Here is a 25,318-nt window from a genome sequence, read left to right as displayed (position 1 = left end):
GCTACTTTTCCTGTAATGCGAATTTAACAGCATATTTACACAACCTGTGACACGTATTGATCACAACAGGAGTAGGACAATTTTGACTCCATCAATCGGGTTCAATCACCATATGTTTACACACACACGAGACAAATTGAAAGTGCAGTGAAACAAATGTATTTCTAATATGTGGGAAAAGAGGAGTGGGAGCCCCCAATGACTCGTTTTGGTATCCCCCATTTTTCCCTCCTGTTTTTAGATCTTCTTTCTAGTTCCGTTTCCGAGCCTCCAGCAGCAGGACAAGTGGGGCAGCCGTGGCCCACTGGTTAGCACTCTGGATTTGTAACCGGAGGGTTGCCGGTTCGAGCCCCGACCAGTGGGCTGCGGCTGAAGTGCCCTTGAGCAAGGCACCTAACCCCTCACTGCTCCCCGAGCTGCGCCGGGATTAGTGTGTGTGCGCTTCACCTCACTGTGTGTACACTGTGTGCTGTTTGTGTTTCACTAATTCACGGATTGGGTTAAATGCAGAGACCAAATTTCCCTCACGGGATCAAAAAAGTATATATAATAATAACAATTTAATAATAATAAGTCCACTCAATCAACAAACTTCAAAAGTGTCACTTTGAAAAGGGTGGCCAAAGGCCACCTACCCTCAGACTGACTCAGACCGGACATACACTGTGTGATTTTAGCAATAGTTTTTCTTAAGTACTAACTTCTACTGAGGTATAAAGTATGCTTTTCTAATACTGCATGTTTTTAAGGGCATTGAGCTTTTCTACTAGTACCAGAGAATTTCTAACGAGGAGACACAGCACTCAAATAATCCTCCATAGAAATACATGGGGTTAGTTCATAACGACAATATGGGAGTTCCTTCCTGTATGCCTCCCCATTCACTTGAATAGGAAAATAGCTGCCCGATGCCCAAGATGGCCGCCGAGTGGGGGGGCTTGCCTATAAAGACTTTGCTAGTACCTTTACCAGTGGAGTTGCTGATATTTTGCTTTGTGCTTTGTGGGATGTCCGGTTTCAGAATCTCAGAGCCTGAGGTAAATTTAAATAAATGAGGGATATCGCTGCCTCTTGCGGTTTGGGACAACTCAGTGAAAACAGACGCATGGATAACTGATGTTAATATTGATTTTGAAAACGTAAGGATGGTGAACTGAATAGTGGACGACCTTCAGTAAAACGGTGTGTCATAGTATAAGTTTATATACTCTTTTGATCCCGTGAGGGAAATTTGGTCTCTGCATTTATCCCAATCCATAAATTAGTGAAACACACTCAGCACACAGTGAACACACAGTGAGGTGAAGCACAAACTAATCCCGGTGCAGTGAGCTGCTTGCAACAACAGTGGTGCTCAGGGAGCAGTGAGGGGTTAAGTGCCTTGCACAGGAGCACTTCAGCCATGCCTACTGGTCGGGGTTCGAACCGGCAACCCTCCGGTTACAAGTCCGAAACGCTAACCAGTAGGCTAGGCTGCCCCCCAGTAGGCCACGGCTGCCCCATCACATAGCCTAACAAAGAATTGACTTAACAAAATGTTCCTTTTGCTTTGTGGTTTGTTTATAAAGGCAAACGTTTATAAAGGCAAAGTTTCAATAGCAGCTGCTTCTAATAATATCTATGCCAATAGCAGATGCTATCTAATAATTTATCTATGCCAACAAAGCTTTAAACCTGCAGTTGCAGTTTACAGTAGAGAGACTGGCATAACAATCAGTGGCAGAATGCGTGCAAGAGTTGTATAAGAAATGCCCAGATTTTGGGCTTGCTCCTTGCAAAAAAGGACAGATTTAAGTGAATTAGAAAATTCACCCAGGCTGAAATGCACATTGGAGAATTCACCCCTATGTCAAGAGAAGATACAAAATGCAAGAATTATCGAGAACAATAATCACAGTGGTTCTCCCCATCTGTACCTTAGACTTAAGTCACAGCCCTCACCACTGCCCATGCAGACATCCTATACCCACCAACCTACCTCACATATCTACATACCTATCTCACATACCTACATACCTCTGCTCTCCATGGGACTGAGAGCACAATTTGAGAGGTTTTGTGCACCATTGAAGGATCTACAGTAAATATTTCATTAGCGGAAGTGAATTGGCAGAGAAATTACTCACTTTGGGGAATGCTTATGGGAAATAACCGTGCCAGACATAGCCCTCTTTGCCAGTGGAAACACAGTCCATAACCATACACACCAAATGTCTAACTTTCAATGTACAGTAGTCATGACATTGTGTTTTGTGGTGTAAAATTCTGGATTTGCTCGAAAGTTCTCAGGCAGAGTCAGTAGTCAATCATAAATCTCAGAAAGCTTTATTCACGGTACCTGGGACTTACGTCATGTCGCTAACAGGCGCAGTCCGAAGATACGATACAAATACACTTCTTCTTATGCCCCTCTGTCAGGCTTACATCTCCATCTGTAGTATGTCAATCATCTTATGACTCCATTACCTAACTCATCAACAGTGACCACAAGGATGTATCCCCTAACGACCGACATCTGTGGTATTCCCTCAATATTGACCTGATCCCTGTAAATAATGGGTGCCAGCTTTCTCGAGGCCTGACAGTTTTCTATTTTAAGTCCCATACTATCCATACAGAAACAGCATGTACTCCAAAACACTTTGAAAAGAACAGGCATACCACAGATGCTAGTTACAAATCATCATCTCAGTTTCTGTCTACTTGTACATTTCCGTGAATAACTTGCTCACAAACAAGACCAAAAGTGTAAATGAGTAAATATAGATCAGTATGTATAAGGCACATCCCCTTAAGGTTAACATTTCTTCCTACAGTTTAGTTAAGGTTATACATCTTATAGAGTAGTGAATAAGGAACTGGGATAGCGTGCAGTTGCCTGAAAAGTTGTGGGTTCAATTCCTGGCTTCCACCGTTGGGCCCTTGAGCAAGACACTTAACCCCAAGTTGCTCCGGGCACAATGTAGTCCCTTGTAATAGAATACATACAGTATGCAAGTCACTTTGGATAAAAAGTGTCTGCTGAATGAATAAATGTAAATTGTAAGTGTATGAAATTGAGTAGTTCATCATCAAATTAATCTTTTGTTTTACTTTTCCATCACGGGATCAAAAGAGTATACTTATACGTTGTACTTGTGTCTTAAATATCTCAGTATTTTCATGTTTGTTTTGTGTAATACCCCAGACTGACCCCCAATTACACTTAGCCTGGTTAGCACGCATACTTTCTCAGTTGTAATTTACAGTGGGTCTGGAAAAGGTTTGTTGACTTTAAACTTAAATTGGTGCATTAAACTCTTACCAAATTGTTTCAGAAGTGAAGCAATCTCCTTATGTTAGTGTAAAGTTTTAAATGTTTACTCAGTTCCAAAGAAATACATCTCAATGCCGGATTAGCGATTGTATTTGCGTGGCTATGTTTTAGGGACATTGGAAATGGGCTTCAATGGCCTCTTGGCCAGACGGACCTGCAGAGCAAATTCCAAAGGTTCGTATGGGTATTCTCAGGCTAGGTTTCACTCAGTGTTAACACCATTCCAGTATTATTAATAGCTAAAGACACATCAAATGACTGCATTAATCTCAGTGGCTTAACTCAACAGAATCCTCCACACATCTAATGTCTAATACTAGTTAAGCCTTTATGAGTCTTTTTATAAAGCTCATTAGTTGAAATGGCCCTCCCGTAATGATGACTGATTGGTCTGGAGTGGGACTGGAGACAGCCACATGAGGGGAGACGAATGGACATACTGAAGAGGCCCCATACGCCACAATCTGGAGCTGGAAAGGAAAGGTATGTAGTAGATAAATAATATATAGATTCTCTCTCACTTTATCTGCATGTGTGTCTATGTATTTGTCTCTCGTGCTGTCTCTCTCACCCTGTGTGTGTGTGTGAGCGTGTGTGTGTGTATCCAATAACAGCTTGTGACAACCCTCACTGGTTGATTTGATACCATGTTTGAGGAAAGCAATGATAGTTTCCTTGATGATCGATCTTTACAATGTCAAGTGCCATCTATAACCCCCCCCAAACACACATTCCTTCCACTCAGTGGTCCGGCCCTTGTGTCTGTGGTCATTTTACGCCTGAGTGCTTGCCCATAAACCACACTGAGCACGCCCAGCCCACCTCTGGAGAGATTGCCACACATGGCACCAGGACCTGCTGGGTGAAGGCGGGTGAGGTAATAGTAATGTGACCTTATGCTTAAAGCCCTCGTGATGGACAACATTGGCCCCAATACCATACCAACTAAAGATGAGACTGCTACCATAAGAACATTAGCAACATATTTGATAGCTGTAGACAAGTGCACATGGAGTGCATAGAGTAATGTGTGTATAGACTTTGCTTCTCACACATACACACCTGTTTCAGCAAAGCAAGCTTTGGTGTATCACACAAACACACCTGTTTCAGAAAAGCAAGCTTTGGTGTATCACATATACACACCTGTTTCAGCAAAGCAGGTTTTGGTGGAGACTGTTGTTTCAACACATGTAAGCACTCATCATTGGGAATGGGTTATCATTGATTAGTTGCATCAACCATTTCTCTGTCAAATTAGCAAATGTGGATTTAGACCCATCCTAAACACACCTCTGCCTATTGATTTAGATCACTAACAAAAAAGTAATCCACAATAGCCCCTGCTCCATAGCAACACCCATTCATATTAACAATAGCAAATATCTGCTGATATAAATATATCAAACTGTAAAACATCTGCACTAGATACAAAATCAGAAAGCAGTGGACCCATTTGAATTCAGAGAGAGATACAGAAAGAGAGAGAGAGTGCCCAGTACTATGGGGCAGACAGTAGACATGGGGGCAAATCCCTGATTAAAGTGTATTTACCAACCCTTGGGGGTCAGTACTATGGGGCAGACAGTAGACATGGGGGCAAATCCCTGATTAAAGTGTATTTACCAACCCTTGGGGGTCAACTCAGATTTAAGCGGTCTTAAACTAAAATGTCAAGTCGAATGAATGACTACAGGGAGGCCCCACACTGTGTCTTGGAGAGGACAATGTTTTATCTCAACACCCTGTTCAATTCCTCCATTATGGAGATGTCCCCCTCATTTCCTCTTCTGGTCACTCTGAGTAAAAACATAATGGCAAAGTCATAGCCCCAGTCACACTTATGAAGAACTAATTGTGGCCTCATGTTTCCTGGACAGAGTGTACCGTAGCCTTCCTGACCATTCTGGCCCCCGGAAATGAGACTTCACTTTCTCATGGTCCGAGAGAGTGACCATTAATGTCACCAGAAAGTGTTTGGCTGGAACGGAAACCGCCACATTGTATCATTATAATAACAGCCTATGAAAATATGGCTGTCAGAATATTGAGTTTGGAGCTGGCCAGAGGTCAAGTGTTGTCTGTGTATTGGAGAGTGGAGAAAGACGAGAAGAGAGAGAGAGAGAGAATAAGAGCAGGAAGAAAGACAGAGAAAGGCTGTAAGCCAGAGGGGAGAAAGATGAGCTTTTAAAGCTGTACTGAAGGATCCGGCAGGAGGAACACAGTGATGTCTGTCACCCCATAGGACTGCTGAGAAAGAAGAAATGTAAGAAAACACCAAAAAACCAAACATTTGTTGAGTTTATGCATTTCAGTCTGTTAAAATCCTGTCAACAAATAGGGAAAAATACAAACTGGAAAATAGGCTATAAATGTGTCCACATCATCACATTGAGCATGTCCATAATATTTGCTTAGTATATCTAACAGTGCCAAACTTTGGAGCCCATCTTAACAGAACTCAGCGGGCTTCACCATAGGCATGCAAACTCGTTTTGAAGGGCAACACTGCTTCCAGAAGCTTCCATGAGTCTGGATGTGCCCCCAGGGCGGTACATTTCCCCATGCCAAAGCTCTGGAAACTTCTAAAAGCCTGTCAGTTAGCATGGGCTTGCTCCCAAATTTACAGTGTGCTGTCAGACCGCAGGGGATGGGCCTGACTCTGGTCCACTGCCAGACCCATCAGAGGAGTCGAGTTGAAGAGGACCCTACCCGCCCCAGAAGGATGAGGTTATTCATTTTGGAGAGGAGTAGCTTCCCTTGGCCCCATGCCCATCACCCATCTCTTCAGATATTATTTAATCCTCTTTATGCCGAGGGGCCGTCCTTTCAACCTGATGAGAGCATAGGCTTCATTTTTTTTTTTTTCGTGTTTGACTGAGACGTCAATTATGGCCGATCAATAATGTGGCTGTGTAAACAAAAAAAAATACTCTCAGATGACTTTTTTCAGGTAATATGGGTTTTTAGATTGGTGCCTTGTGTTTGTAATGGTTACACAAACTTCGACTAATTTGTGTTTTATCTGGATGATATGTTGTTGTAATGCGAGAGGGGAATTGGGATGGCGTGCAGTTGGACCTACCTAGGCATTGTTTGTTTGAGACGTGTCATTTCATTATACACAATGGAGGAACAGTCCTTGCTCTGACAAATTGATTTGTTCTAAATGAAACCCGGAGAAAACTTTAGTTACAATAAACATGCAGAGAATGGAGAACAGAATATTTTTACAGCCAGGTAACCCACAACATCTGCAATATGATATTGTATTGTTTTAGGAAATGAAAACACTATGCTACAATGCTGCCTGAATGGTTACTATGCATTGGGTTAAACAGCTATAAATCTACATTGCAGTATGAGAACGTAATGAGAAGTATTAAATCAACCCCGACTTCTATTTCTTGATTTTAGACCTGAGCACGAATACTATTTCAATAATGAAAGCCATAAATAAAAATGGCAACTCTATCCTCAGGGTTACTCAACTATTGAGTATCGGAATTAATGTTTTCCCTAAGTATTGTAGAATTCTGGGGTATTCTCACTGTATTCTGATGTGTTCATATGTTACATCTGTGTGTAGTATACAACAGGGGGAGGTCCATATTATTGTACATAACTGTGCCTTAGGCCTGTGTACCAGCAGGAAGGTCATACAGGCCGATGTTTAGGAACATCCAAGGAACATCAGTGAGAACATGGGCCGAGGGAGACAGCATGTCTGCCTATTCGGGCTAGTATCTCCATCTGGCCAGGGTCGGGTTTTGTACACTGGTTGTCACCTGCCACGTTGGCATGATTGACGTTTGTATGTTTTAGCATAACAGGCTTTGTCTTAGGTTTTGACACAGAGACGGATCGAGGAAGCGACCCGAGGAGCATCTTCTGTCGGAAGGTTCAGCAGCCGCTTCTAATAACAACCACAACTGTTAGACTCTGCACAGTTTTACTGTTTGAGACTTAGCCTGTGTGCTGTTATTCATTGTTGTACCATCTACAATAAATCATCATCTAATCGCCGATCCTGATCCCGCCATCAAGCTTTATTGACCATCTTCAATACAGAAATTAGAACTAAAACACAACGCAACAACCAGAGAATCTAACATTTGGTGCCGTGACCCTTCTCGCAAAAGGAGAAGAAAGACAACAGCATTTGGTTATCGTGAACCGACCGCAAGAGGAGAGGAAAGATGAGAACATCCAACGGGTTTAAAGAGACTTCGGGGGCAGATTTTGGATTTTGAACATCTGTAAGAAGAGTCCTTCTTGGCACCCTGATTGACGTGACTGAATCCCAGCTGGAAGCCTGCCAAGAGGGGAAACACTGCTGCACTGCGCACCCTGCATGCAGTGAAGACATTCTGACCAGATGAAAGCAAAAAGTCTTTACTCCTTTATGCGGGAAAAAGAACCAAAGTAAAGCTAATTTATTAGATAAGTTGCAGGCCTTAGCTGAGATACAAGACTATGTGTCAGATTGGATGGCAGTGAAATTACAATTGGGCAAATTTGAGAAAAAATTACAAAGAAAAATAGAGAAGTTGGAATTAGAGATCCGAGACAGGATTTGGAGAACAGAGATGGACAGACGTGATTTGGAGGAACAACTCATGGAAGCGGATGTGTTGCCAGAACAGAGTGTAATGAGTCAAAGAGGAGTAGTCTCAGAGGCCCACTCAACCCCCGGCACCTATTGTGGGCGGGGGTCGCAACAGGCAACCAAGCACCCGCCTCAATCCGACTCTGCCTGACTTGGACTCAACAGCACCATATGCCATGGTGGAGACATCTAGAAGTGCAGTGGACATTGATAAAGACAGCTTCATTGGACAGAATGCTGCTGTTATGGGAACCCCAGATGGGCCAAGAAACAGCACCCCACCTGATCAACAGCCAGCAGGTGACACAAAACAAATCATTCTGGCCCCATCAGCAGCCACTGCTTTCTACAATCCACAAAGACAAGGAACAACGTCTGCAACCAACCATCATCAAACTGTTCCAATCCAGGATGGCTACCCAATGCCACTAGGCCTACCCCCCACTCCCCCATTGTTGTTACCAATGCCACTGGCTACAAGCCCTTACCCACCTCACCCACCTGTCAACTCTTTCCCTACCCCACCACCACCACCACCACCCCCACCTGTCAACTCTTTACCTCACCCACCCCCACCTCACCCACCCCCACCTGCACCAGTGAATGATGGGGCATCTACATCCAATGCTGCCCAGGGAGCGACTGCTCCGGTAACAAGGCCAAAGACAATGAAAACCAGGCCAGCGATGGAGGACGGGAATGCCTGGGATGAGTCAGCTGACGAGGCACTCATATGCCCTGTGCGCACAGTAGCCACCACCGACGGCGTGTCTGTGCTTTACCAACCAGCGAGAACTGACAACACCCTCTATGCTACTACCTTGCTTGAAGAACACATCAAAATTGAATTCTTGATTAATACTGGTGCTGAACTGAACTGAACCTATTGAAGAAACACGAAATACCTCTGTCAGGCATCATCAAGACAGCTGGTGGACCAACCGGAGAAAAATTCAGTCTGAAGCAGACAGCCCCAGTCACCATAGCCATTGGAGAAGGAGATGGAGAAGTCTTGTGGAACCTGAGAAGGCTAAAAAGAGAGGATCTCCTGGAACATCCTGCATGGGCTAGGGGAAAGAATGACTGTGAACTGACTGGAAAACCACCTCCGTGTGTGAAACAATGTCCCATCAACCGAGCTGCCCTTGATGGACTTAGACCGATCATCAAAGTAAAGGCACATACAAGGCAAGACACCATTGAAGCAAGAGGCAATGCAATGGCGGATGCGGTGTCAAGAACAGCCGCAAGAAAAAGAGAGGGAGGAGATAACGAAACGACTAACGAGAATGGACACGGAAATGGAAACACGGACGGATCTAACGGTAACAGGAACATTTTTGAAAATGACGATGAGAAATGCATGATGAGAGTGACAAAGAAAGTCAAGGAAACATCTGAAGAGGGAAAACGGGATAGTTTGGCCAACATCATAGACATGCAGAACAGCTGAAGCCGAGAAGAAAAGTGGATTTGGATTGAAAATGCGGCGAAGCTCTATGATGACAACTTGTGGAGGTTTGGAACACGAACAGTGGCTCCAGAAAGTCTTCTACCATATCTGGCGGCGCAAATTCATTCGCTTGGACACGTGGGAGTGGAGAAGATAAGGAACAGATTCATATAGGTCTAGCAGTGTGTCACCTGTCGGCAAAACAATCACGACAAGAAGGTTAAGTTGCCAATGCTGAAGACACCAGCTCCACCAGGACCATTCAGAGTTCTCCAGATAGATTACATCACTCTTCCCAAGTGCAAAGGCTACCGAGATGTTCTGGTTGTCCCGTGCAAGTTCTCCAGGTGGATTGAGGCATTCCCTGCACGATCTGGAACTGCACTACACACTGCCAAAGTCCTCGTGAAAGACATCATTCCCCGATGCGGATTGCCATAACATAGTCGGCAGTGAAGGTCCAGGGTGAGAGAAAAGTGGATACATGCAAACCATTGCAAACTAATAGAACCGCCTGAAACATGACGCGCTTGGGTAGGGTACGAATTCTTTCTGAGTTTCCGCCGATCTTCTTTTAGGGGTGATGTGTGAACTAGAGGGGGGAAGATTCATGGGAGACTTTCATTTTGACGGGGAATTTATTACGTCAGAGGAGAAATGAAAGGTTAGGTATCCGAGCGTAGAATCTTCCTTTGAGAACATGCCCAGGGTGTTGTGGTAGTGGACTCTTCTTGACACAAACTCATGTTATGAAAAATGATAGACTTAGATAAGTCTTATAATTGATTTTGATGATTAAATATGTGTGATTACTGATATGTGAAATGTTTAATCTGAGGATACAATTACAATTGCCGATTTTTGAGAATGATTACAGTTAAGATAGATTAAGAGGGGGGAGTAATCCTGTAGTCCTGGTTCTAAAGGTGGGTTTCTGGAGACACCCGTAAGGTAGCTGAACACACAGCAACGGGTTAACCAGGGACTCACTGGGGGACCAGGGTTGGGAGGTTGCTACACCCCTATAATAAATGATCATATATACTATTGTTTTCATGACTATCCTTCAACTGATACTGCTCTTTCTTTTCACTCCACATGTGCCTCTGAGGTTGCCGGGAGCCACAGACAACATCTGGGACAGAGACTTTGCCTTTGAACTGAACTGTTACTGGCCGGTTTCCTGAACTTCCAAAAGACATTGTTTTCCTTTTCTTTTGACCCTTAGAATGTGAGATAATCATCAGCAACATAATCAGTTTTTAAGTTTTCTTTCAAGGTGCCTGCACTTCTTTTCTTTTCCTTAAAGTGCCTGAGAAGTAATGCTTGGTTTTATTATTTTTCTATTTTTTGTTAGGACACATCAGATTTGTTTGCGATTGTTTGATCTATAAAAAATCTGTTTTTTGATTGATCAAGAGGGGGGACTGTAGAATTCTGGGGTATTCTCACTGTATTCTGATGTGTTCACAGAAATACAGAAATTAGAACTAAAACACAACGCAACAACCAGAGAATCTAACAGTATAACCCAGATCACAAACTAAACACGCTCAGAGAACCCATTTTATTTTTTCTTTGTGCTTTTGACACTTTTGGAAATGCACACTAACTGCTTCCTGTAGAGGCAGTAGGGAGCTCTAAGGCCCTTCATTGTATTTGCAATGCAAATGAGTTCAGATGAGGGATAACGCATTACATATTCCTCCAGCAGCTCTGGCCTGACACACACACTCACAGAGGCAGGTCTGTCCAAAAAGATATGTTCAGTATCTATAATTTTTTTTGATTCACTGTGCAGTCAATCACTATTGATCTCTTTAGGCCACACTTCAATGAGATTTAGTAGATAATACAGTGCTGCTCAATGCTGTGGTTCAGAACGTAGGCTGCATGTCGATCTTGTGTTGAGACCATTTAAACAATGGGCCCCTTATACTTTACAAGAACACTCCCTTAGTCTTGACCTATAGGCTGTGTGAGTAGTCCACTGTCCTTGACTGGAGAGCAAAAAAATATTTTGTTGTCAATATAGCATTGTTTCATTTTGAAATTAGAACATTTGTACTATCACAAGATGAGAACTGATAACAGCTAATGAGTCAACAGCCTAATGTCCCAATAATAACTATTGCTGCTGTTTCTGGGGACAAAACGTTCTTGAGTGTGACAACACAGCAAGCAAACACCGAAATTACTGTGCAGCTGGCATTGTGCGGACACATCCTGATGTTTCATCTCACAGTGCCAGCAGGGACAATCAAGGGCAGGGCCTGGCATTGGCACAGTGGAGGGTAAAGAATGAGAGAGTGAGAGAGAAGGAAGGGAAGAAAGAAAGGAAGCATTTTTTTCCGGCATTCCGACACAAGTAATTACACTTTTACCCTTCTTCCATCTGTGGGCAGCCCCATGCTAAGTGCAGCCTGTAGCCATGTTAATTACAGTAAATTACCGCTTCTGGTGTGTCCTTCATGCTAAAGACTCTCAGGTGGCCTGACTGAGAGAGAGAGAGAGAGAGAGAGAGAGAGAGAGAGAGAGAGAGAGAGAGAGAGAGAGGCCTGAGAGGAGGGCAGAGGAGAGGACAGAAGATGCGGAGGGAAGGTTTTTAGTCAAAGGTGCTCTGGCAGTCTGTGAGAGAACAGAACAGAATAGGATGTAGGAAAAGAGGAGGAAAGACCGGGGAGGACGCGAGAGAGTGAGGAGACTCCCTCCACATGTACTGTACGGCTCCCTTTCAACCTCCAGTGTCTGGGTCTTGTCCTTTCATAACAACAGGGCTCCTTGCTGATGATGCCAGCACAGTAACCTATGGGGGAGGGGGTTGGGTTGGGGGGTAGTTATGAGAGCGATGAACACAGAATGTCTGTAAAAATGGGACATTATTATCCATTGCCAAGGCAATAGCGGCCACCGTCAGCACGGAGTCATATACTGCATAATCACAATGACTACTGTAGAATATTGCATACAGAAGCGTATAAACTGCGGTTACAACAGACATGGTTATAAAAACAAATTCCCTCTCAGGTCAGATGTGATTCAAAATCTAGCTCTGGATGGTTTGTAATAATAGCAGAGAATTGACCTTTGCTTGAGTTTTAAATAAATAATGAACCACTGTAAAATGACACGCAGTCAATAAATAATTCATACAGCGAACAACGTAAACATGTTGACCAATACACAGTTCTTTTACCTGGTGGGGCATAAATTATGCATGGCTCCTTGAGCAGAGTTGTTGGCCATTTTAGGAGCTCAATGGAATGGCCATTTTGCTCCCATAATATTGCAATAGACTAGATATGTAAAAAAAAAAAACAGTAGTAAATGTAGTTTGGTGGTATGGATCAAAGTTTGCCTTAATACAGAAAGAGGGAAAGAGAGAGATAATAGGTTGGTACTGTAGGTATAATAGGTATAGAGATAATAGGTATGCTACTCACTGCAGGGTGGCGTTACAATGTGATGTTTTTTCTCAGCACATCTACATAAACCTGCATAATCCGGACATACCTCCCACAGGTGGATGAAGCAGTCTCTATGTGATGTGGACAGTATTTATCTTGTTTTAGACAAACCCCCTTCTCTGTGGTCCTGGATCTTTTTGGAGTATAACCAAATAAACAGCTTTGCCATGACTCCTGTAGTAACCACTGCAATGGACACAATTCCATATCTTATTTTCATCTCCTATAAATGACTCACTGTTGTACATAATTAATCTCCATCGTCTACATAACTGCACAGAATAATGTACTCAACCTACACTTCGGTATTTAATGCTTCTTTTTGCACTTCTGGTTGGATGTCAACTGCATTTCACTGGCTCTGTACCTGTACTCTGCTAAATGACAATAAAGTTGAATCTAATTTAATCTAATCTTATGTCTGGGCAGCAAAATATGAAGACGTCTCTGTAATGTTTTATGTAAGGAATGACAGCGTAGACAGAGTATAACGGACGGTACTTCACTCAGTCACAAAGCATGGCATCAGTAGAACATGGCAGTACGGAAGCATAACTACATCATTTGTAAACATCCTGTACACCTACTTCCTGTTTAATTAAGCAGTGAACACAACATTTCCCCCTTCTAAGAAAAGGCTCAGTTTTCTTACACAACATACATGTATATATAATATAAGATCATGTAATCCATTGGCAGGAACAGTCTTCAATACTGCTTATTAATTACTAAACTGGTATGCAACTCAGTTTCATCAACCACAGATAAAGAACTCATGTACATTTTCTCACATCAGGTTAATCAGATTCCACCAGCTTATTTTGAACACAGAAATAAAACTAGATGTACCGCATAGCGGTACAAAATATGACCGCCGCTCAGTCCTGTACATCCGTTCCGCGAAAATAAATCACACTTCAATTTGTCTCCATCTTTTACTCCATCCCCCACTCTTGAAACTTTTGTGTATGCTTGTTTGGCATGCCTGAGTGTGTGTGAGCGGCTGCACAGAAAGTAGCCTACTGGTGCTGAAAAGGTGAATAGATTGTAGAATAGCCAAAGAAGATGTAGCATTGTTATAAAACCTTTAAAATCTCTAAACAAATCACAAGTAGGGCAGTTCATCACAGTTCATCCATTGCAACTGGATTGATGAAAGGTCATTTACACCTGTAGGTTACATTGTATTTGGGAAAAGCAAAAGGTATCAGCATAATGTTATTTATTTATTTATTTATTTGTTTATTTATAAACAAAAACATCTTTGTCAGTTCCATGCCGTTTTCAACAGCTATCAAAAACAAAGGTAATTTTTGGATGGATGGATTTTTTGTGAATGTTTCTTCTTCTACATAAGATTTTAGTCATCTTTAGTTCATGTAATACTTTATTGACAATGCACAAATTAAGTAACAGTAGTCTGAAACGTTATTGTTAATGCACAAATTAAGTAACAGTAGTCTGAAACGAAATGCTGTTTTACATCTAACCAGTGGTGCAAATAACTGACATGTCCAAATGGGCCTTGATGAAATGCGTCGCTAGACTGTTCATACTCATTTTAACGGGCCAAAGTTGAAGAGCTGTTGTCCATTATTGTTCGTGCAAATATAGGCTGATTCATGTTCCCTTGCATTGTGTAACTGAGGTCCATGGCTAGTCTGGCTTTCACCAGACCAAGCTCAATCTTTTAAGAAATCAAAAAATAAATAGCGGGCAGATCAGGCTGGGTTCACCCAGCCTAGTCCATAGGCACCCGATATTGTTTAATTTTCCGATTGAGATATCCACGCTCTGGCTATTCTAAATGCAAAAATGTGGGAGTTATGACAAAACTGTAACTAACAAAAAAAGTTATGATTATTAAACAGGGAGTTATGACAAAACTGTAACTAACAAACTAGATCCTGTTAGCTTCCCTAAGCTACAGGCTTATAAGGTAGGCCTATTTATTACAACATAAATTGTCAATAGGCTATGCTGGCGACACAAATAAAATCTCCTTTGGAAACCAATGGCTTACGCCTTACAGTATCAAGCGGACTTAAACTGCCATATCATGGCGAAAAGTTGTAATAAAATTCACGCAGCTCCATGAGTCAAGGAAAGCGCGAATGAAGTAGCCACTTCTAAATGGGACCCACTACACAGTAGCGGTGTGTTGCTAAAGCAGCCATAATGAAATGAAGGTGTCATTGTTTGGATACTTCACACACACGTGCTTTTTAATTTCACAGACTACAACTACCAAGCTGGAATCAAAGCACATCGATTCCCCTCTCACACCCTGCACACACTTAAAACAAAATAAACAGGCGTCTCAGTCTCACGCATGTATAGGCAAAACTGTATCAGACCGGTGTAACATTGGTAAATCTTCCATTGCACAGAATGATTTTGTAGCACGTGCAACAAATGACAGTCGAAAGATACAATTACAGTGCTGCTATCAATTTGCTTGGTATAACCGCATTTATAGTTTTCTACAAATGCAATCAATCAAATTGGCCTCCATCACTCAACCAACGCTAACGGTAACATTACCTAGGTCCTTATTGATATTATAAGATTAACGTACCTGCAGTAAAAACCAAGCATGTCCGATAAACATCCTCAGATTTATTTTGGCTTCAAGGAAGAAATGGGAATTACATTTCATATGAACATCGTCCTATCCTTATTAGACGTTCTCTGCGGTTAACTAGTCCTTGTAGGAAGCGTCCATTGTTTTTCCAACCCACTTTTAACTTCCAACAAAATTACGTCTCACTGCAACGATGCGCCATCTAGTGGACAAGCGACTACTTATCGCCAATACTGGAAATGCAGCCATGATGATGATGATGAATATTTATTTTGGCTTTCTAAAAAAGCCAAAATAATCCTACTGAATTTGTAATTATGTATCGGCCGTTCTAATACCGATAGTACGTGGGTGCCTGTGTGTGTGTGCATGTGTATATGTGTGCACCGCCATCTACAGGCCAATGAGTGTACAGTAACTAAATGTACACATAACCTAATTTTCTTTAGACCCCCCATGGATGAAATTCTACGAAACTTGGCATACCCCCAAAGAATGCCAAGTCAATCATACACATACAATTTGGTGCAGTTCAGAACATCTTAACTGAAGATAGGGGCAATTAAAGCAGAATTATTTCATTTTTTACCGGGGGGTGTAATCACTGCAAATGAGTGATTATGGGCCAAGTTCATGTGGGCCCTTGAGACCAACATACCATAAAAGATTCTTCATCCTCAGTGCCACAGTTCGGGTAGTTATAGTTAGGAAAAGCTGCTTTTTTTGCGGTTCGGGGGGCCCAGCACGGGGAGGGCCCCAGGGGACGAAACTAAATTTTTCCGTAAAAGTCTAGTGGGGCTACATACCCACCAAATTTCATGTGCCCCGGTAGTTCGGTGTCCCGGGTATCGTTGACCAAAAATTCAGGAAGTAGATAGCTTCGCTAGCGGCGGTCATAATAATACATCTGTCTGAAGTAATACACATGGGAATGCAGAATGAACTAGCCCTTCTGACTGAAATATTACTGTGCAATATTAAACTCAAGTATGACCAACTACATAAATTCAAACATTCAAGGCCATGTAAGTGCAATTATATACATTATATGTATGACAGTGTTACGGCATTTTCAAGTAACATAGTCCTTCAGGCAGGTAGGCTGGTGAGAATCTCGCATGGGCCTGGACTTAGGTGTGTTGTCTGGTGGTTTAGTGCCCTCATCAGTGTGTGTAGGTGTATCTGTGGTGTTGGGGAATGCAGTAAGGTAGGAGGCATTCCAGGTGTTACCATTACTCAGTATGTATGTGCCCTCACCAACCTTCTCACTAATTGTTAGAGGATCACTGAACTTCCTATGTACCTTGGGAACACAAAACAGCTTTTTCACACACACTCTGTCCCCTTTTTGGAAAGAAGGAGGACGAGCACCTCGTTTTGCATCAGTGTACGCCTTCATTTTGTGTTGCCATTGGCTGATTCTGCAGCGTATGTCAGTCTGTGTGGATATAGGAGCAGGTGGTAACAGCATCAGCCTTGTGCGTATTGGCTGTCCATGGAGTAGCTCAAAGGGTGAAGTACCAGTTGTGACGTGCGGTGTGGCACGATAGACATGCAAAAAGTCAGTAACAGCTGGTTTCCATGGCTGGTGTTGCTGAATGGCCAACTGAATGGTCTGTTTGAGCACTCTGTTAAATCTCTCTATGGCTCTATTAGCCGCCGGATAATAATAATACATTTTATTTAGAGTGCCTTTTATGTCACCCAAGTCACTTCACAAATTAAAAAAAACAAAAAGGTTGTTAAAATATAGCCTGGGTGTTCCCATGCTGCCTTGTGCGCGATTTGATTCACGCTGCGAAGGCAGCCTGGAGACCATGGGGACCAATCACAGAAAAGGGGGGAAAGCAAGACGATGATGAGCTATGCACAGACGCATTTGATAAACATCCGTGGCACCCAATAAACGGATCTGGGCATTTTTTTCAAATACGAGAAAATGAACGTTTGGTTCCCAGACCACGTCTCATTGAGAAGTGGTGGCGCTAGCCAGGCTAGTTAAAATAAGTCATTTAAAAAAAATAAATAAAAGTAGAAGTCAGTCAGTCCATAAGCCATCTTATAGATCTAATAGAGGATCTGTGATGGCGGATTTGTCTTTCTTCCAGGGCTGTAGGACTCGAGACCGTTTTTCTATGGTCTCGGACTTGTCTCGGACTCGCTAGTATTTGGACTTGGTCTTGTCTCAGTCACTGGTCTTGCCAAATATGGCTTTTGATCTCGACCGAGTCCAGTTGTCTTTAGCGCCATCAAAATTAACGTGTTAATCGCCGCGATTCATTTTGAAATACATAATGCGGTAAAAAAATATTAACGCAATAGTGTTTACCTTTGTGGGGGGCTGATGTCACCGCAAAACCTAAAACCGCAAGCCTGAGAGTTTATTTTACTGTCTGTGGAGTTAGCTGAAGATGAAGAGGAACAAACATTTAGCCAGTAAATAGTAGCTTTACAGCAAACTGCTTTTCACTCTTGTTAATTAACGTTTACAATGTTAAAATGCACCAACAGCAACAGTTACATAAAGATGATACTTTTCGGGTCCTCTCCATTAAGATCCAACTTGAACGTATGCTACTCCATTTAATTGAGAGCGCGTCTGAGCGCACACGAGAGGGAGAGAAAACGATTGGCAGGCTCCAGCTGGCTTGTCGTTGTTGATGATAATTGATATCTCCTTTTTAATATAAGAAACTTATAAAAGGAAGGCAACAAAGACGAGGTTAGAGGAAATTGCGGATTTATCCGATTTCCACTACTGACCAGTTATAAACTGTGAGAGCCAGGGCACTTTGACATGTAGGCTGCACTCACTGTGATTTGAAAAATGGACAAAAATATGAAGAGTTGTCTTTGCCTTTGTGTAATGGAACTGGTGAGTCTTGAAGTCTTAAATAGGCTAATTTGTTTACATGAAGCACATATTATGCCGATTTAAACACATTCCACTCAGCTAGCTAGGTGACTGGCTCAGGCTCATCATTCACTTTTAATTGCAAACAGAAAATGTCTAGCTAGCATCATGTCATTACATGCTTCTATTTCCAAAGGAATGAAAGCTGTTTATACCAATTTAATATCATGCTTATCATTGTTAATATTGTACAATACATGTGGTATAAATAATATTAGAGCTTGTGGACTAGCTATAGGCTATATTTCAATGGAGCTGGTAAAAAAAGATCATTATGAGAACGTGGCCACAATGGGCTTAAAGTGACAGTGCACCATTTACAAATGAGTTAAACAGCATCAAATGTGTAGTGATGAAGAAATGAATACTTTAAAACACAATTACTGTGTCAGTATTATCATTTAAATAATATAAAAGTGTTTTACTTTTACCTTTGTGGTTACTCATATGCCATTTAAGAAGCTTTAGTCTTTAGGAACTTTTTAATTGCGGTTAATTGAGATTAATTAATTTCAAAATATATATTTTTAATCGTTTGACAGCCCTATAATAATATTGGAGAAGGGGAATGGCTACACTTACAAATCCTGGGTGTGTTCACACTGTTTTTGCTTTTAGATAATAACCCAAAATGATTGTCTTGATACTGTCATGCATAAGACTTTTTTTCCTATCCTGGACTCGGTCTTGACTCGGACTCGAACCTTTTTGGACTCGGTCTTGTCTTGGACTCGAACTTCTTTGGACTCGGTCTTGACTTGGTCTCGACTAGTCCAGGTCTTGGACTTGACTTGGACTCGACAAAGGTGGTCTTGACTACAGCCCGGCTTTCTTCTAAGAAAGCAGCAAAGGCAGCGGAGGTGAACTGAACGCCATTGCCATGCCGACTGAACACGGATGACAGGAATGTAATCACAGCGTCAGTAGTAATGTTGCGAGTAAAGGCAACCTCCGGCCATTTACTGTAGTAATCAGTTAATGTAATTGCATACCTGCAGTCTGGAGTGGCTGAATCAAAGGACCCAACGATGTCCATGGCGACCTTCTGCCATGGGCCATCTGGCAAAAGCACTGGTTGTAGTTGTAGGAACTGGGCATGGTTTGGTGTTTTTTTCATTCAACTGGCACCAATGACGGGAGCGGATGGCACTGGGCACCTCAGAGTCCATCTTCGGCTACCAATAGAGGGCACAAAGTCGTTGCTTTGTCCGCACCACCCCTTGATGAGACTCATGGGCAATTGATATCAGGCCCCTAGCATGTCGGATTCAGTCATCAGGTATGTTGCAGTACTCCCGTTTGCTGCCGGACTAATAATATGGTTTTATCAATGTTTGTCTTCACCTGTAGCTTTGCGGTCACCGGCTAGTCTACTCCTGCTGCCCGTGTTTTAGACACCATCCTTTATTTATTCTACAGGTATGCACCTATGTTTGTCTTAATCTCTCGTAGTTTATTTTCTGTTTTGAGTCGTAACATTTTATCTTGTATGCCTGTAGCTGAACGTGGGTGAGTGCTCTTCATACGGCGCCTTGTGCACTAATCATAGTTACGACCATAGGTATGTACCATGCTTGCTTTAATGGGTAACTTTCTAGGCTGCAGTAGAAGGCTTTATGTTCAATGTCTTTTCTGTCCTGTACAGGTAGCGCGGCCCTTTCCATCTACGCGGGGTGCATAGCGTGGGTCGTGCTGCTGTCTTGTCTGTAGTTAGTTTATTTTGGTGTAGCCTAATTGTGTGCCGTTTTTGAGTAAGGTCCACGCCTGTTTTGTGTCTTTTTGTGGGCATTAACTTAGTGTCTACGTCTGCTTGTCTGTATAATTTTGTTTCTGCCTGTGTTCTTTGGGTTTATTTGGCATTTATATGTCAGCCTGCATGTTGCTTGCCGCATTAGTAAAGTGGCATATGCTTCATTCTTGTAACTGCTTATAGTGCCTGTCTGGTGCTGGCTGTCATTTGTGTGTGTTTGTATTTTTTTGTCCTGGTGTGCCTGCATAATCTACCGTAACGTCTGTATAGGCCTACTGTATTTTTGCCCTTGTGGTGCTGTTTTATTTGTTTGTTTGGCAGATGTGGGGCCCTCTTTGAGGGAGGCTAGTCACCTGGTGGTGGGACTCTGTAGCTGCACATTTGTGGTGTCATTGTTGCTTGCGGTGGGCTGCGGTGTCACTGGTAAGTCACTTTCTTGCAGTGTGTATGCACGTGTGATGGCTGGAACTTCGAACACACCTCCAGTTAGTCTGTCTCCCTCAGGCCTCGGCCCCACTTTAGAAATCACCTGTCCATACTTGTATTATAATAAAAAATAACAATAATAAATATTTTTGTACTTTCATAACCTGAGACGTTTGAGGTATCATTGCAGGACTCCCCTCCCTTTGGTTATTTAATAAACTTTTATGATTTGACTGGAATTCACGTTGTCTGCTTGGTGATTTCGGACCTGTGTCAAACCTTCCCTAGCAATTCTCTTAAAGAAGTCCCTGGGTACTAAGCTCACTGGGAGTGGCTCATAGTCTCTCTCTCCACCTCCTTACTACTCTGGTTACATCTCGTTTCATACTTAATTGCATTTTTGTCCGGTCACATTATGAGCAATAAATGTATGTTATTTTGCATGCTAAAATCTGAATAATTACATGTAAATATGATAAAGAATGGTAAAGTAAGTTGGATATTTATATTATTTGTTGTATTATCCCTGTATGTCAGTGATACGATGCTCTTAGCCATGAACAAGTACTCTGGATCACTCGTAGATCTACGAGTGTTTTCATGACATTCTTAAGCAACGATGGTTTTGGGAAACAGTCAGCAAGTAAGACGTTTGTAAGAGGGACTTTACGACCTACTTAGGCTTACGATGCTTTCGGGGAACTGGGCCCCATTCACATGGATATGATTTTATCATTAGTTTCAGTTTAAAGGGGGAGCTAGAATGCTGATTCACCAAAGAGCCTCCTCTAAAGCTACAGTTGCCATTGTCTGTTACACAATAAAACAAAGTAGAAACCTTATTCATGTTTTTAATAGAGTAACAAATAGGCTATATTAAGGCTATATGAATTACAAATACAAAAGTTGGGAAAACTCTAAAACTGTTTCAGTCGGAACAGATGCATACATCTTCATGACATCTTCATGTACATCAGGAAATCACCACCTTATGATTTTGATGCTGTTCCATTTTCAGAGGTTTTTCCTTTCTTCCCCTCCAGAAGTTTCTGTTTTAGGTCTGTCAGTAGTCTTAGAGTCTTCTGTAGGACTGTTATATCTGTTGTAGAGCTAGATAAGATAGATTGATAGGTAGATAGATAGGTAATTAGATAAGTAGGTAGATACTTTATTAAAGCGACGGTTCTGTGTAATTTCACCCTAGGGTCCTTTTGCACCATGACCAGGCGCTAACAGAACTGTGTATGTATCTCGTAAATTACCCCACCAATAATGCCCAGAATGGTACCAAACTTATACAGTAGTACAAATATGTTCTGTACTCATAAAACGAGGCATTGGAAAGTTTGTACACCTGTGGCTGGTTGCACAAAGCACCTTAAATTGTTTCCCTGAAGGCTTAATTTCTAGCCTGGGTGCCAGCCGAACTTAATCCCGCCCACAACATTTGAGGTCGACCAGTTCGGTCTGGTATTGCTCCGTTGTGGAGCAACTATGCTAGCCCCAAATCTGGCGGACTAATCAAATCAGGTTTTACAATGATGGACAGGTGAGCAACAGCGCCTCGTCTATCACGTCATCTGAGCATGCTTAGGTTAATTATGTTTGCAACAAAAACGCTGTGGCTAGAAGGCGACAGATGGCTTCTAAGACCCCATATGGAAAATGCATATTATTTCAATGAGGTTTTGTCACTGAAAACGATTATTTCTGAAAACGTTGGCCAAAGTTGAGATGTGGGAAAACTCATGGTTTCACTTTCATCAAGGGAATACAGCGTGTTGCATTGTGACATGTTCCCTCGTTCATTTGAAATCTGATTGTGCTGAAATCTGATAGTGCTGTGCTGATTGGATGATGGCTATTGCAGCATATCAGTGTTCAACAGAATTATTTTTAAAAAACGGAGGGGATATAGGCTATCAGTCTTTTCCTAATAGCCTACCCTACTACGTATCTCTTAGATTTCGCTAATGAGTGTTGTAGAAGATATTGACGGCACAATAACTTTTACAAAAGACCAGAAAACAATGTTAAGGTATTTGTGGAGAAGAAGGATGGTTTGTGTGTTCTTCCTACATCTCACGCTAAGTTATTTCATTGCTCTGATTGGTCAGGTCTATCCAATTGTGTGCAGAGGCACCCCCATAATTACGTCCCAATGGAGCAGTATCAGACTCATATACTGACTAGAATTGAGTATGGCTAGGTCAGGCTACTTAATTTCTCCTTAGGTAAGGGATTTACTTAAGGGTGTTGCACAGAATACCTTAAATGGTTTTCTTAAGTTAAGGAAAACCGTTAAGGGATTCACTGCATTGAAAGGGGATTTTCCGGCACAGAAATTATAGTAACTATAGTTTCCACAGAGATTGTTCAACAGCTGCCGTTGCCGCGATGCCGTTAGTTAACACACCGAACACAGTAAAGCTTAATGATCTTATCATTCATCTTACATTAATAATATTCACAGAAATGATCCAGGTAGCAAGTAAAGCATGTTATATACTTTCTGAACAATACTAGCTGGCAAGTTAGAGTTGATCCTGACTGTCATCAGTGCACCAAAACAAACTTTTTTGTTTTGCCTAGTGTTTTGCCTAGCGAACCAAACCTCATAGGCTAACAAGACATTCACATGAATTGTTAACGTTAGCCTACGTAAACCACACAATAACAATACGGCATTTGACAAAAGTAAGCATATTAACGGAGAGGTTTTATTTTGAATTGTCAAAAGTAGTTAATATTCTTCAGGGTGAAATTACTCCGAACCATCGCTTTAATCCCAATGAAAATTCAGGCATCCAGTAGCATAGCCTACATGACTCAAAAACAATAAAGACAAAAGTGAAAACAATAATAAAAATTGCTAAATAGTACAGTGACATTCTATTTGATTCAGTCTTTTACATTAATACACAGGTTTAGATGTTAAAGGGGAACTTGGCAACTATTTTAACGTAATAAACCCGTTTATAAATCATTTGGATGGTTAAATGACCTGTTCCGGTGAAAATGGTGACTTTTCCCGCTGCCCCTAGCGTTCCCAGGCGGAAAACCAACCTTGCAACATTGAGACTACCGTCTCCTACCGTCTCCTCCATTGAGACTACCGAAGTGAGAAACAAGAAACTCGTTTTAAATCGTGTTTCTTACCTTGTAACATCCACATTGTTCTTCCGAACTTATGCTAACCGTTTTGCTAGCTTGTAAACAAATCCATTTGCTTTATCGTTACCTTTTTCCACAGTTTTGAAATAGCATAATGCACAATTTCTCCAGCAGAGGGGGAAATCCTGCCAAGTTTCCCTTTAAAATCCCTTGTGCCAAAATACAAGGTAAAAACACATTCAGAAGCCCCTGCTCAAGTTTAACTTTAAAAAGCACACTACCCACAAGTGGGTTATCTAGTGGGCACCCTCATTCACCGATGTTTCGTTAAGTTAGGCCCACGACACCTCATGAAGGCTTAACAGTGAAACCAGCGTCCTGGAGACACTCCCCTCCATGCTGCCACCATATTACCACATTGAAATATCCAATACCCAAAATACTCTTAACCAGCCCAGGCATGATCAAAGTTGGACTTTACCATAAACTATAAAAAACCTTAGCCAAGTACCATCAACCTAGGCACAGTCCATCACACAAAACACAAAACAAATGAGCCAGTTAGCTTACCTTAGCTTGTGCCCCAGGAAGGGTAACTTCTCCTTACCCACAACCATTCGCTTGCCCGTTCTGCTGCTAGAGACATGTTACTAACCACCTGCCTTAGACTTCGACCACAAATGCCCAAATCAGACAGCAAACCAATAGCAGATCTGGCCACAAACCCACGTACACCGATTTCAATAGGGCTTAATCGTGCACTCCAATCTCGCTTGGCTGCCTCCTCTGCTATTTCAGTGTATTTAGCTCTCTTCAGCTCATTGGCCACTTCCACTCTGTCTTCCCAAGGAATAGTGAGTTCAATGAAGTAATCTATCTTCTCTGAATCCGACCATAGAATTACGTCGGGTCGTAGTTTAGTACTCACTATATGTGGAGGTACCACCATTTGCTGGCCAAGATCAACCTTCATTTCAAAGGCCCGCCCCATTTTTCACCTGGCCGGTATTACACCTGCCCTTCGCGGAACAAGGTTTATCCCCCTGACGTACAAAGTTAATTTGCCTTACCCCTTTACTAGCTGCTAATGAATTGACTTCTCTCCTTTTATCCTCTATTGCCGCTGCCACACATTTCAATACCTGGTTATGACGCCACATATACCGCCCCTGGGTGAGACTTACCTTGCACCCTGATAGGATATGGTGGAGACTGCCCACACACGAGCAAAGTATGCATTTATCATCCTCACCAAACCATTGACTTACATTCTTGGGAGATGGGAGCATATCATATGTAGCACCTAACATAAATCTGATCTTACCAGCTTCCATGCCCCATAGATCTTTCCATTTAATCCGTCTTTTTTTCACCCCTTCCCAGTTCACCCACTGGCCTTGTTTTGCCTGCGACACTGCCTTAGTACATATTACAGCCTCCTCCTGTCTATGCATTTCCTCCACTACCATTTTCCTCTTTTCTCCTGCAGAAGCCTTACTCCACAAGGGTTTACTTACGCCCACCCCTAGACCCCCCCGCCCGTGCTGCACATGGCCCATTATATCCCTATGCTTCAATGCTGATAGAGCTTGCTTAACATCCTGCTCTGGGTTCCACTTCCTCCCTGCATTAACTGTGGGTGCAACTTTCCTCACCACTGGGTCCTTGGACCGAGTAAGAGTCAT

The 25,318-nt window shown here is 42.2% G+C and overlaps 1 long non-coding RNA gene across 1 annotated transcript in view; it reads right to left on the bottom strand.

The window, feature by feature from the left end:
• Nucleotides 1-21,354: 21,354 nt before the first annotated feature.
• LOC125298794 overlaps nt 21,355-25,318 on the bottom strand; it is a 47,484-nt gene continuing 43,520 nt past the window's right edge. The window contains exon 4 of the long non-coding RNA XR_007194274.1: nt 21,355-21,629. This is a non-coding gene — a long non-coding RNA (uncharacterized LOC125298794). The remainder of the gene's footprint in view (nt 21,630-25,318) is intronic.

Source organism: Alosa alosa, chromosome 8 (assembly GCF_017589495.1).
Source record: "Alosa alosa isolate M-15738 ecotype Scorff River chromosome 8, AALO_Geno_1.1, whole genome shotgun sequence".
NCBI lineage: Eukaryota > Metazoa > Chordata > Actinopteri > Clupeiformes > Clupeidae > Alosa > Alosa alosa.
This window is presented reverse-complemented; position numbering and strand designations above follow the sequence as displayed.